Genomic DNA, 14,069 nt, shown 5'->3' on the forward strand with positions numbered 1-14,069 from the left:
CACAACGGGGTGAGCTCTGAGAGAGCCTCCGCAGGCAGGAGCTTTCAGCTCAGCACACCACAAAACCTAACCAAGGCACAGGTACACGTGCCAGGCCAAAATCCTTCAGCTATTCGTTATTAACACAGCTTTGCCAAGGCCTAGCCAGCCCTTAACACACCCACAAATGCTGAACAAGACTGCCCCAGGGCTCAGCAGTGAGAATTTGTTCATGTTCAGGGTGGCCTTGACATATCCTGGCTCCAGCTCCGGTCTCCAAATCCCACTTCCAGTCCAGCACATCCCACTTAGCCCTTGCATCAGGGCACACTGTGGCCAGGGATGCGTTTGTACCTCCGATACCCTCTTGGTACCATCTTGGATGAGCCATTTGGTCACTGTGCTCTGGCCAAGTCTTCCAAGACGGAAGAGGACAGCTGACCAAGCTTGTCCTTCATCAAACCTGATGGAGCAACTCCAAGGTCAAAAATCTTATTTTTTTTTCCATCTGTGTGAGTCCAGCACAACATTTTGTGCCCTCAGAATCCCCTGTTCCCCTGTCACAAAGCTATGGGACAAACAGTCCTTGCCCAGGTGGCTGCTCCCAAGAAGCAGAGCAGCCATCTCTTAGCTGGAGACTGAGCAGCCTGGGGACACCCAAAGGGAAGATACGCCCCAAAGTGGTCTTTCTCCCTTGTGCCATCCTGCAGACAACTTGGATAAATCCAAGGTACCAGCAAGAAATGGCATGGAGGATTAATCTGTCCTGCATCTATACCACTTACCAATGGACAACAGCTGGTGGCAAAAAGTCTTCTGCCCCTTTCTTGTATTTGCTGGTTCGTAAAAGAGGGGTGGGAATAGAAGGGAAAAAAAATGAAAAGGAAAAGAAAAAAAGAGAAAAAAAATAAAAAGAAAAAAAAGAACAAGCTAATTTTCCACAGCCGGCAAGTATTTTAATCCACGAGTCACCCAGCTGCAGAAACCTCCTGTTCTGAATGGATTTTCCATCTTTTAAAATTTGCTGTATCCCAGTAAAGCTCTTTCATTTCACACAGATTAAGAGTTAATTCAGGTCAAATAAGGATTAATTAGTCTGTGTAAACCAGCCCCAGACACTGATGCGCTGGAGATCTTTTTTAAATTAGTTGCTGTTACTGTAAGTCTGTATCTTCTGATGGCGAGACCTCTGGTGTATTATAAATTTGCAATCAGGTACCCCACGGGATGTGAGATGAGGGAAAATGTCAGTCTTAACAGTGTTTAAATCCCTCCTGCCGCTGAACTGCAGCCTCTTTCAAATTAGGTCCTGTTGGCAAAAATCAGATAAAGAGATGGAAATAAATGATGTGAACAAAGGGCATCAAAGAGTATCATTTAAATTGTTATTGACTGTGGGCACAAAAAAAGCACAGCATGAAAACATACTTAATAAGAGGAGATAATAGGACCACGGAGACAATTTTTTTGATTTAGAGAAAAAAACATCAAATAATTTGTGTGCATGTGTACGCTTTTTCACCTAGTTTACAGGTAAGGGAGAGATTAATACAGACTATATTTCACAGACCAAGAACAATTGCTTTGATATGCCACATGCACTAACATCAGAGGCTATTTATTCAGACATCATTGCAGGAGAAGAGACCAAACCTGTTGCCACTCAACTGACTTCCAGGATGTATCACGAGAACCGTAAAACATTTGGCAGATTTAACAACAAATAAGAGCGAACAATTTTTTGGAGGGCTAACGTGAGGCAACACTTTCAGACAGACTCATTCAAGATCATGCAGCAATCTCTGAGGCACGGAGAACTAAGAGATAAATAAGGAAACAGATATGGTCCCTCCATTGTTCCTAAACATCGTTGTTGCGGATTTATGGAATCTGCTTTGCCACATCTTGCTGAGTTACCTATATACATGGGCTGAAAATGGGATTGAATGTAGAAACTCCAAGTGTCTCTAGCTAAAGGATAATAATTTGGGGATTATTGCATTTAAAATAAATATATCAAGATCTCCTAAGCAATTTAGGACCCCACATTCTGGTTTGGGGAATAACTGTGTCTCTGCCCTGCCCCTGAAGCTAATTCATGCCCAGCTGAGAGCAAGAAGAATTGGCCCAAGTCTTGAGGGTTTGGCTGCTGAGGATGCCCCCAAGATTTCAGGTGCACTTGTTGGTCTGTCCTGGGCAAGAGCTGACCCAAGCCTTCACCTGTGCCAAACCAACACCTTCTTTTTCTCCCTTCCCCCCACATTGCCTCTAAATTCCTAGGAGAGTTCCTAGGAGAGGACCTGCCAGAACTTTACATCAGGTCCCTCACATACAGACTTAGGGGAGTTTTGGGAGAGCTTGTAAGACTTATTCCTCTCCTTTATTGAAAGCGATGCCCAGTAGGTAAGGGTGATAAATAGGACTCAGGTACCTTGGTGGCTGCTCTAACGAAGCACAGATTATGTCTGCTCCTTCTCTGAGACCCTTCACCCTTGCCCCAAGCAGCCAGAAGAGCTCTGCTGAACTTCCCAGTAGCGACTGGCCCTTCCCAGTCACAGTGCTGGGCAGGAGGAGGTCAGGAGTGGGGCAGAAGTAGGATGGCCCACTATTTCCCACAGTTCACTGCGGAAGCAAAAAAAAGGAGAAGGCAACAATTAGGGGATCCTTCCAGGATGCCCTGCCGAGAAGAACACCCGATGTGTTACAGTCTCAACATTTACGCACCACTGAAATCTCTGTGCTGTCCTGCTGGGGGTGCCGCCTCCAGAAGAGACAAAAGTAGTTATTCAAGCCAGGAATTTGTAATAATATTTCTCCAGACCTCTCTCCCTCTCCCTAGAGTGGGTAAGGCAGTTGTTTCCCCAGCTTGCCTGCAAATACTTGCATTTACCTTGGAAATGGGCCCGACCTAGAAGAGGAGCTGAGCAGCCTTTGCACTTCGGAGACCTTCTAGTTCGGGCAGGATGAGACTCCAGATGCAAATACCTTTGTGACACAGATACACGTTCAGCCCTGGATGTGACCAAAGGAATGGGAGCCCATTTCTCCTGCTAAGACAGCACTGTGGATTTGAATGGTGCATTATTAAATGAAACATAAAACAAAAAAGCTCACCATGAGACAGGCACACATTGCTGGACTTGGACTCAGCTTGCTCCAGCTCATCCCTATTGACTCTGTGATTTTTCCTCCCTTCATTATGTTTGACAGCATTAATCAGATGCTGCAGAGAGCTTGGTCAGATGTACTGTTCCCAAGGAGCCAGGCTTGCAAGAACACTCATCTGAGGTGCTGCTCAAATGGCCCCGCAGCAGCTTATGAAGGTTTGTCTTCTGGATGTTGATGAAAGATACTTGTTTATGTTTACCTACAAAGACAATTGGCAATGCATTTTCAAAGGCTAACTTGGATTACGATAAGAGTTTGCAACACAGTGACTTGTTAACTCTGAAAGACTGCAAAAACCTTTTCCATCCACAAATAATGAGGCCAGAGCAGCGCTGACCCATAGCAGGATGCGACCCACCTGCCAGGTAGAAGCTGTGGATGCTTCTCCTTGAACAGATTGCGGCAGCGATGATGAATGCACTGGGTTGGAAAAGCTGCTTCGGTGGCAAAGCACCAGATTTTGCTTCAGGAGAGGCAGGGTTGTGTTCTGGCCATGGCCAGGCAAGGCTTTTCTTCCTGCCCTGGGATGCTGCTTCAGGAGCACAGGCAGATAATGCCAGGCATTTTATAGGCAGGCAGGTTGAAGTAACCTAGCACTATTGGGTGGTAGATGCACACATTGATCACGTAACACTGGGTGGTTTGGGAGCTGCTTCTCCTGCAGCACATCCTACCACCAGCCTGAGCTCTGTGTAGAGGGGAGCCCTGCTGGCCACAGCTCTGTCCCACCTGGATTTAAGCCCCTGCATCCAAGTCAGCCCCTCACTGTGCAAAATGGAGAAACGCCTCCTCTTCCTGTTGTGCCTACCTAGATCCTGAACTCTTCCCTGTGGGTGTCTCTTCCTGAACACGCTCACAGATCTTGGCACCGCGGGCTGCCACGCACGTGAGCCCCCCAGGCCATACCATCCCATAAACAGCAGTAAAGACACGCTGTGCCTCAGGTCTGAAAAAAGGTTGACTTGAAAAGAGGTTAAAAAGGAGATGTGAAGTTGTTTTCTTGCCTTTCAGGGCTGTGTCTACATGAGCCAATTTAATACCTATTACTACAAGTATTAGCGCAGACAAGGCTTAGGTATCTCCACGGAGCCAAATTACATCCCTGAGCTGGCATTTCTTTTCCAATCCTCTACCTCTAATGACTGAATCATGCACTGATCGAGGGGGATACATCTTTTATGATAGCCCAGTCTCCCAGAGGTTTATAGCCCAAATTTCTGCTGAAACAAACTGTCTGTGTCTCACTGTGCAGCAAAGTGTCAGGGAACATGGACTCATCCCTTGCACCAAAGGTCTGCTGTGGGTGGTAGGGCTGGGGAGGGGACAGGGGCTTCAGGTGTGGGGCTAAGCACCTAGAGAGAGAAAAGCACAAGTCCCCAGTGGGTGACAAGTTCTCAGGCACTGTGGCACTTACAATAAAGGATGGAGGCATTTCTAAAGCTGGGCTGGCAGCTGGGAGCCCAGCAGTAACTTCAGGGAAAGGAAGCAAGCACCTCCAGAGCAGCTCTGCTGAGGACATGTGGATGTCCCATGGTCATGCCAATGCAGGGAGCACTCAGGTGGCCATCTCCACCACGGTCTGTGACCTGCCAGCAATGCCACGGGTCTCCAGCCATCCATCTGCAGATGGTGGCCCCTTCTGCAGACAGCTCAGACACTTCCCACACACAAAGGATCATCCATATTTAGACAGAGTCCAACACTTCTGAAGCACAAGGCAAAGAGCTTGAAGTACTGACCAGGGGCTGCTAAAAGCAGTTAGCATTTGGCTCAGGGCCTGGGCTGAATTTCAGCTGTCTGAGCTCCGACACCGATGTAGGGTCTCCCCACAGCTCTCTTCCCAGCATCTCCCCCAGGACTCTCCCAACAGCTCGGGATCAGCCGGGTGCTCTCCGCGGGGGCACAGCCCCGGCACCAGCAGCCCCCGCGGCTCAGAGGCAAGCTGGCCGCTTGCTGCTGCATTGGAGCCGGTCTCCTGGAGCCCCATAGGTCACCTCCAGACTTTTAAAAAATGTTTTTAATGACTCGTATCATGTCCTTCAGATGAGGCGTTAAGCCAGGCTTCCTGGAGGGTATCGAGGTGGAAGTTTAAGGCTGCACAGCACTTTTTCAAAAGCAGAAAGGACGCGGCAGCACTGGAGCAGAGTCGGAGGCACCACCGCACTCTCTCCATCAAGCAAGTTATGACAGCACACCCCGGTGTGCCTGAACTGCTGCCGAACACCTCTAGGCACAATTCCCTGCATGGTCCCCAAGCACAAACAACTAATGCAAAGGTAAAGCACCTCACCTTCAGGAGAGACATCCTCAGAGGGCACAGTCCTCATCTTACCTGCAGGTTGTTTTGTCTTCTGCAGCACTGTGCAGGCACAGGGGCATCACCAGAGGGTGCTTGGATAAAGGCTGCCTGAATAAACCAGAAATCCCCACTGCAGGAGATGTGATTGCAGGTCTGAGGAGATATGCAAGATCTGTATTATTCAAGCACTTAAAATAGCCCCCACAAAGCCCAGGACTGTGGGGGCCATTCATTCAGCAGGCTGCATTAGTTCTTGCCCCTCCTCCCCTCCCTGGCAGCACAAAATAGAGCAAATAACAGCAATAATACAGCACTGAAACCTTGGAAGAAAGCAGACATCTGTTGCCCATCAGATATTGCACCTTGGTGACCATGCAGCTCAGTAAGTATGAAAGAGATTACTTACACCTTGACAGCATGGCCACGGCACATAAATGGGAAGCTTTGTACTCCAGGCTTGCAAAGAAGACCTAAGAACAGCAGGAGAAGTCACCGTTCAGCTGTGAGGATATGTCTGTGTTGCTCCTATAACTATGCTCCTGTAACTGTGGGACACTCACTGCAGAACAGCTGCAGGTTGATGAGGAGCATATGGACCATCTCGGGGAGCCTTGATTCCACCTGGGTGCCATCCATCAGCCAGCATCTGCTGCGGTGCTGGGGCCATCCCGACCTCCCACCCCTGGCAGGAGCTGGGCACAAAGTCGCTGGAGGTGGCTGTGCCTTCAGCACCAAATCTCCAGTGTCAAGGCAAGCTGGATGCTGACCTACCCAGCTACCCGCTGTTTTTAACCTAACTTCAAGATCAGAGATAGCCTTGTCTTGCCTTTGCTCACCTCTCATTTGCAGCCTTTGGGCACTAGGGTACTTTGCACCAGGGTATTTGAGCACTTTGGGTATTTCAGGGTCAGAGCTTAGTAGTTTAAAATACTTGCCCTTGGAGGATTAATCACCAGATTCGATTAATTTCTCTGGACATTAAGATGGCAGAGGCAGATCACCCAAGCTGGCTAGCTTCTTCCCTGGAGGCCAGAGCTCTCTTCCTCATCCTCCTCAGTTCTTTTGAGGACTCATTAAAGAGAGTATTTGCCAGTTGAAGGCTACAAGCAAATAACACTACAGGTAGACGTGGGATATTTGCTTTGCAAGGTGTGGGAGACACTGAGAATAATGACAAAAATGGCAGACCTGTTGTGCTGGCAGCAGAAAGCGTGTGCTCACGGAGAGGTGCTGTGTGCAGAGCTTCCTGGCTCCAGGAGAGGTACAGGGCAGGAGGAGGGACACAGAAAAGGGAAATAAAACAGGGAAAGAAGAAAGCCAAAATGATGGGAAAGGCTTTAGGACAAACAGTTCATGGAGATGATGCGTCTGAGTCAGTCATATCTGAAGGAGCCACAAGTTGTTCTCCTTTTGAGGCACAAGTGAATATATTTTGACTGGAGCTGGGGTGAGGATATAAAAACAAACAAACAAAAAACAACAAACAAACAATAGTAATGGAATCAGGTAATTCCACTTTCGTGTCTTCTTCTGGCCTGGAGAATCTCCAGTACCTTCAGATTGCAAGTCTGTACGGAAAAATAGTGGACCAGAACCATGATCCAGCAGCATCTATTTTCTTATGCAAAAATAAAATAAAAGTTGGTCTAGTTTAAATAGAGGCCCCAAAGCTAAAAGTCTTCCCTTCCCACTGTCCAAGCCCCCTGAAACCAGCCTCAAATGATGCAAAAGGCAAATTTTACATCTAATTTTTCTCCCCCAGTCTTCTCCCAGGAGACATGGGAAGCAACCTCTGCGGTTCCAGCCAAGCCTTTGCTCTTTTGCAAGCAGGGCACCAGGGACTTAATCCCTGTTTGCCCTCCAGAACTGAGACCTCTGCTCAGTTCTCCTGGGCAGATGGCATCACCCTCAGCCAGGGCTGGGCTTGGAGAGCTCTCAGGTTCCCAGTTCCTCTTCTCGGTGCCTGCTCTGTTAGATCCAGCGGATCAAACCCAAGGTGTGCACTGCAGAGTGTGCGTGTGGAAATCTGGCTTCTGGTCTGAACGAGTCTGAATTATGGGCTGCTGACAGTATGCAACACTGATGCTCAAGCATCTTTAAAGAAATGTGGTACTGGTGGGCTCCTTCCCCTCCTCCTTATGGCAAAGCTTCCCATTCTACAGGTTCTCATCCCCACATCACCCTACCCCAAGCTCTGCAAATCCGTACCTGTGTTTCTCCAAGTCCTTCTCCAGCTAATTGCCCATAAAGATTCAAATCATGAACTGCAACTCAAAGCTTTTCACAGGCATTGGGGGAGTATTAAATGGGAAATTCTAAAACTAAATTATAGTTTCCCCCTGCAAATATTTTTTTTAAAAATATATCTGCTTTTAACTAGAAAGAAAAATAAAAAAGTGCTTCGGTTGACTACAGGCTCCTTCCCACCTACCACGCACACAGGCTCTGGCCAAGTCCTCACTGGGAACAGAGCAACGAAACTCCACAAGAACTCGTGCATTTACATCGATGGGCTCTGGTGGAGAATGCTGGCACCTGGACAAGCCCAAAAACCTCTGCAGAAGATCCCTGTGTCTCCTCTCCCAGGCAGCACGGGTTCCTGTGGAGCACCTCGCACCTCTCTGCCGGGAAGGTGTGATTTATTTGGCAGCTGGGCTTCCCCTCCCGGGGAGCTTCCTAGTAGATCCGTGAAAGCAAAGGTTACATGGAGGCAGCTCCAAGGATGAAGTCATCAGCTTCGCTCTGAGACCGGAGATTTTAGCCAAGCCTGATGGTTTCAATAAAACAAAGCTCGTGAGCTCGCTATTTGCCCAAACAGGATGATTTTTTTTTTTTTTTTTTTTTTTTTTGCTGCTGCAGCACCATGCAAGGATTTGGATGGAGGACAGCAGCCCCTGCAATGACTGCCTGGAGCAACGAGCGAGGAGCTCTGAACAGGCTGTGGCTGTGCCTCAGTTTCAGGAGGGATTTGGGGCAGAGCATGGTCCCTTCCCAAAGCCGGGCATTGCTCCGCACCTGGCACCAGGCTCGGCACAGCCTTGCACGGCCGGTCGAGTTATCCCCCCTCCTTCTGCATCCCCTCCCTCAGCACTCAGCTGCTGCCTTCAAGCCTGGCTGCCCAAGCTCTGAGCGTGCTACCTTTGGAAAAAAACAAACAAACAAACAAACAAACAAAACGAATGTTCAGTATCACTGTTGGTTATTGTGGCTCATTGGCAGGATGGAGAGGAGATGTGTGTATTCACGCAAAAACAGAGAATTTCCCCAAAGCAGAGGTGCAGATATAAACACACAGCATACACTGCTAAATAATGGATGCACAGCTGAGCTGCAGCGTGCACAGAGCAATGCAATCTGTTGTCTTTTTGACCTTCTCACAACCCACTGCCCACTAATCCATCTCCCCTGAGACTTATTCCCAAATCCCAGCATGAGAACCATTTCCATCTGATCCTATTGGGGATGGGGAAAGGCAATGTGAAATGTTCCTCCCTCAGCAAAAGGCACATCCACAGCCAGAACTGCATCGGCTTGAGGGTCTCATAGGCAAAATTTAGTCCAGGTCTCTTTTTCATGTTAATTGAGCATTTGCTTTTAATTTCAGAAAGTTCTGAGTTAACACACTTTGCATTTTTTTGTATTCATATGTAATTACATGCTGTTATGGTAACTTAGGCCAGATCTACATCCAAGTGAAATGAGCATGAGTATCTCCAACTTCAGTCAGAAAACAGAACTCCAACCCTCACAGAGCTGATTAAATAGTTAAAAAAACAATCTTGAAAATATTTTTGTGAATGAAAGTGGTTAGCTGTGACTCACTAGCATTTGGAAAACCACAGGGCATTTGGGAAATGTCTGCAATTCCCAAAAGCTTCACACAAGTCAGCATGAATTAGTATTCACCCCAAATTTCATAGTCTGTTATTCATTGCTCCCTAATGTAAAACAACATGGAAATAAAAAATGATGCCATGCAGCTTAGGTGACCAGTCCCAGACCGTGTAAATCTGAATTATGAACACCATGCGCTCAGAGGACGTGTCACAAACTGCCCATGGATAGCAGCTTTCCAGCCAAAGCATCTGACGAGTAATTATAACCAAAACCTCTGAGCCAGAAATGGTTCCTGAACAACTCACACACAAGAAGCAAGACCTGTGAGTGAGCTCACTCTACCACAGCAATACCCAAGCCCCAGGATCAGGTCCGTAATTTGCTGAGTTTATAAAGCTTGGGGACCCCCTGTGCTGGAGCCAGAGGGATGCCCTCCATATGCTCTGATCTCTCATAAGGTTTCCAGGGATATAAGAAATATAATAAAATATAAGAAACGTCCTCGATCTACCCCAGTTTGGAGGGTGGAGAGAAATTCGACATGGTCTGTGTATGTGGGGAAGGGGGTATAAATCGCTACAGGATATAGGACTGGCTCCCAGCCAGTCAAAAATCAGTATTTACATGAGTTATGACTTAATTTCATCCTAAGACCTGCAGAACAAAGGATTCTTTCAAAGGAAAGACACCAAGGCTGTGAGAAATGCCAGATCAGATTTTTTTCCACCAGAGAAATCTAATTTTTGATCATATTTGGTGTGACTGGTCCTTTAGATGACCTCATAACACGGATTACAGGTTTGGATTGTTTTATCTGCCGAGAAGCTTGCCCTGCTGTCTCAGCTGTGCTCCAGCACTTATGGTTGCAAGGCCTGAAGTATACTCCACCTCCCAACAACAATCCTTAGAAGGCACACGAATAATTTTTCTGCAGCTCTCTCATCCCTGAGAGCACTTACTGAGCTCCAACAAGCATTATAAGGATCAGGTAATTAATAACAAACCTAGAAAGCAGAAGAGCATTATTTCTGTCAGGCTCCCATGCCTCAGTTTCCTTGGCTTTGAAATGCAATAGCTACACTGCTACTCAAACAGCAAACATTTGTAGTAATTAACTTGCCTGTAGCAATTTTCTTTGCCCATTATACTAAAAGGTGGGCACACCTGCCCCAAGTTAAGGGGTCAGGCTCCACGCAGAGCTGAGCTGCAGGAGCTGTGGTTGCAGGGCTGGTGCTGGGCTCCTCCAAGCCACCCATCTGTTAGCCAGAGGGAGAGAAACCAAGAGGGAGCCGGAGCTGGGAGGTCACAGCCAGTCCCAAAAGCAAAGTGTTGGCCCATTTTAGGGACAGGGTGGGTTAACCTGCCAGGGAGGGTCCTGCTGGCTTCACCCAGGGCAGCTGCCTGGGTCCCACTGGCACAGCCAGCCTTTGCAAACTGTGTTAATAAGGGTTTAGTCATAATTAAATCAAACCAAGCTATTCCAAAGAGGAACAAGGGCATGGTTTCCTGCACAAATGGATCTAATTGGTTGAAATATCACACCCTCAGTTAAACAGGTGCAGCTTCATTTACAAAATGCCACAATTCCCATCAGAAAGACAAGCTCTGCTTTTAGACCTGCTAGAAGAGCTGGAAGTAGACAAGCTTTGGTACAGGAGCTCTTCTGCTCTGCCCAAAATCTGACACAGAAGCAATTTCCATATTCTTATACACTTAGGATGACAGCACCAGCAAGGGCTGCACAAAAATTATGGGGACAATAAAGATTTTGCATGCCATATCCTTCTCAAAAGTGGGTATGGCTTCATTTGGACTGGCATTCCCTTCCAAGCACATGAAATTACCAATACATGTGATTTCCTTAACTTTTAAACAGAAATATATTTTTGGCACTTTTATTAACTTTGGTTCTCCCAGAACAGTTGGAACTATTCTCTTGTAAAATCAAATTACTACAATTTCCCATTTTAATTTCTTTTCTTTTCTTTCTTTCTTTTTTTTTTTTTTTTTAATGGTAACACTGTCAGTTTTAGGATGAAGACGCTGAATCTTGAGCACTGCTTCCCACCTGTCTGATTGTATTTACGGATGAACTCTAAACAAAAACTGAAAAAGTAAACTCAATTTTGACCATTTTGAACCTTGTTCTTGATCTGTTCCCATCTCAGGGTGTGGTGAAAGGAGCTCTTTAGCTCCTGAGAGGTGTGAATGTTCACTCCTGTTAGGTGATATTTCAGTACCATTAGTTACTGTATTTGCTTTGAAATAGCTGCAATGACTGATTGTTTATTTCCCAACCCAACACTCCCCGGTGCTCACACAGACCTCTTTGAAGTGTTGCTTTTGCCACATAATGCTTCCTTTCCTCTAAACTGTGTAAAGCCCCCAGGAATAGGGCAGAGATTTGTTATTTGTCTACAGGGGAAAATGGGTTTTCATAGATCTTATTGCATTTGAGAGGCAGAAAAAAATACCATCTTCTGTATTTTCCTAGTCTATATATGTATTGAAAACAAAATAAAACAACAACAACAACAAAAACTCCTTTATAATACTTAGAGATGATATCTAAAGTCGGTTTGGGTGAATAAAACCTTTTGCACGGCCAGCAGGTTTTGCAGCTCTTGCATAAACAAAGTGAGAGCACACCCATGCCACCCCACTTGCTGGGCTTGGTTTTATTTTTAATCACATTACATTAATCAGCCTTTGGAGGGCTTATTTATTATAAGACATATCAGAGTGCTCACACGCTTGCCTGAGAGCAGCCACCAGGACACTGGTGCAAAGAGATGTTGAGACCCTATAGCCAATGGGGCTGAGGGGCAGGGAGGGACAATGTGCTCTTATCCAGACCAAGGGGGCAAAACCCTTTTGGCCCCCAGGGCAGAGGATGCTGTGGGTCCCCAGATCTGCCTGAGAGCAAGCCTGAAGCTTTTCTCCCAATCCACATCACCAAATCAAATCACAAAGTTCATGGCTGCATTAGGATATTAGTTGTGTTGAAACCAGACTTTCCAAAATAGTCAAGCCAGGAGTCATCCAGCATAAACTCCAGCTGCTCCCACGATTTGCACCAGTGCCTCATTGAAATCTGCTGAGTGGATGTAAAAAAAGAGCCATCAGCTTGCGCAGCCTTGCCCATAGCAGGAATCCCATCCGGACAGCAGCACCTTAGCTGGGGCTGGGTTTCCAGCCGGCGCACATTGGCACCGCTCCATTGCTCTGAGCAGAGCCACACTCGTTCGCATCACCCGAGGATCTGACCTCCGGGAGCTGCTGCCTGCATTTACCAGGTGAGTGCATTTCATTCTGGCAAGCGGCTGCTGCACGCCAGTTAACAGCCTTTTCTATGCATAGCCTGATGCTGACTGCAATCATCGGAGGAGATAATGTCATACATTAGGGCCTGAGCCTCACTATGACACCTTTATGCAGTTAAAAAGCCTGTTCTATATATGCACCCAGATAAAAATGTATATTGTAAAGCAATGAGGGGGGCTAATCTCATTATGAGGAAGTGTCTTACAACCTGTTCAAAATGCGGTGTGAGAGTGATAAAAAAAAAAAAAAAAAAAAAAAAAAAAAAAAAAGGATAATTGTGTGGAGCCTGATTTCCATGCAATGAAGAGGCAATATCAGAAGGGTGCATTACAGGCAGGACATCAGCTGAGCCATTCCCAAATCCTCCCTGTTAGCCCTCACTACGTGAGTCCATTTTCCCCACTGCCCTCATGACACTGACCTCAGAGGAGGGCACTATGGGTGCTGCAGCAGGGCAGGAAGGCAGAGAGATGGGCAGAAATTTGGGAAGACAGAATGAGAGCTGAGCAGCCAGAAATGGGGCAAGATGCCTGGGTCCAGTGCAGGAGGTCCAGGCTAGAGGAGCCACCAAGTGAGGTGGGGATGGGTCATGAGAGGCTGAATTAGGGACATCGGAATCATGGAAAACTGGGACATTCTTGGACTTTGCAGAGAAAAAAAAAATGTACACAATTATAAGGCTCAAGACTTAGCTGAGGACAGCTGCTTGTCAGCAGGAATGGGTTGAAGAGAATGAAGGAGCCAAGAGAGTGAAGGTCTCTCAGCGCCTCGCAGCCTGCACACCACCTAGCAAAGCCCAGGTGCCAGATGCATTAATTCTCTGTCCACACACAGGGAATGGTGTAGGAAGCAGCTCTCATTTTCCATGAGGTCAAAACCCTATGACTACTGGAAGGACTGGTAACAAGAGCAATTGGGTGACCACAAAATGATGGGGTTTTACTGCTGGAGCACACCTGGTTCTTAAGCATTCATGATGTGGTCTGATGCTGCATGGTCTGCCCTCTCCAGTGTCTGCAGCTGTTGATGAGTGATCCCACATGGATTACAGGTTCTTGCTATGAGAAACTGCAATGTGGTTTGATAAACACCAGCAAAGCAAATCAGCCCTTTATGACAAAAAGAAGGGCATCTGAAAAAGTGCATAATGGGGCTGAAAGAAAGCAGTTTGCAGGACTGTGCTCATTTAAAGTGGGGCGATGTGCCTGTTGCTTTGCTTCATGGTGCCAAGGTTGTATCAGAAGGCCCATGAGTGGGGAGGAAGGCAGCGACACCAGTTTCTGCTGTGGACATGGTGATGGTGGAGCCTTCCCTGCAGATTGCAAACACAGGGTTTTCCCTCAACATTTGCGATGAGCTATGTGCCTAGTTGAAATTCTTTATCACATCTTCCACCATCCTTATTCTGATTTTAATCTTCAACTACTATGCAAACACAAGTGTAATCGGTAATATCTGGGCT

At 47.0% G+C, this 14,069-nt stretch overlaps 1 long non-coding RNA gene across 2 annotated transcripts in view; it reads right to left on the bottom strand.

Moving 5' to 3' along the window:
• Nucleotides 1-971: 971 nt before the first annotated feature.
• The window catches only part of LOC311421285, a 34,298-nt gene continuing 21,200 nt past the window's right edge, over nucleotides 972-14,069 (bottom strand). The window contains exons 2-5 of one of the 2 annotated variants that reach the window (XR_014684788.1): nucleotides 5,853-5,916; nucleotides 5,480-5,554; nucleotides 2,411-2,601; nucleotides 972-1,288 (exon numbers count right to left, since the gene is read on the bottom strand). This is a non-coding gene — a long non-coding RNA (uncharacterized lncRNA). Of the gene's footprint in view, nucleotides 1,289-2,410; nucleotides 2,602-3,093; nucleotides 3,344-5,479; nucleotides 5,555-5,852; nucleotides 5,917-14,069 lie in introns of those variants that run through there. The other variant, XR_014684789.1, reaches the window with a different exon arrangement.

This window comes from Aythya ferina (genome assembly GCF_964211825.1).
Source record: "Aythya ferina genome assembly, chromosome: 19".
NCBI classification, from domain to species: Eukaryota; Metazoa; Chordata; class Aves; order Anseriformes; family Anatidae; genus Aythya; species Aythya ferina.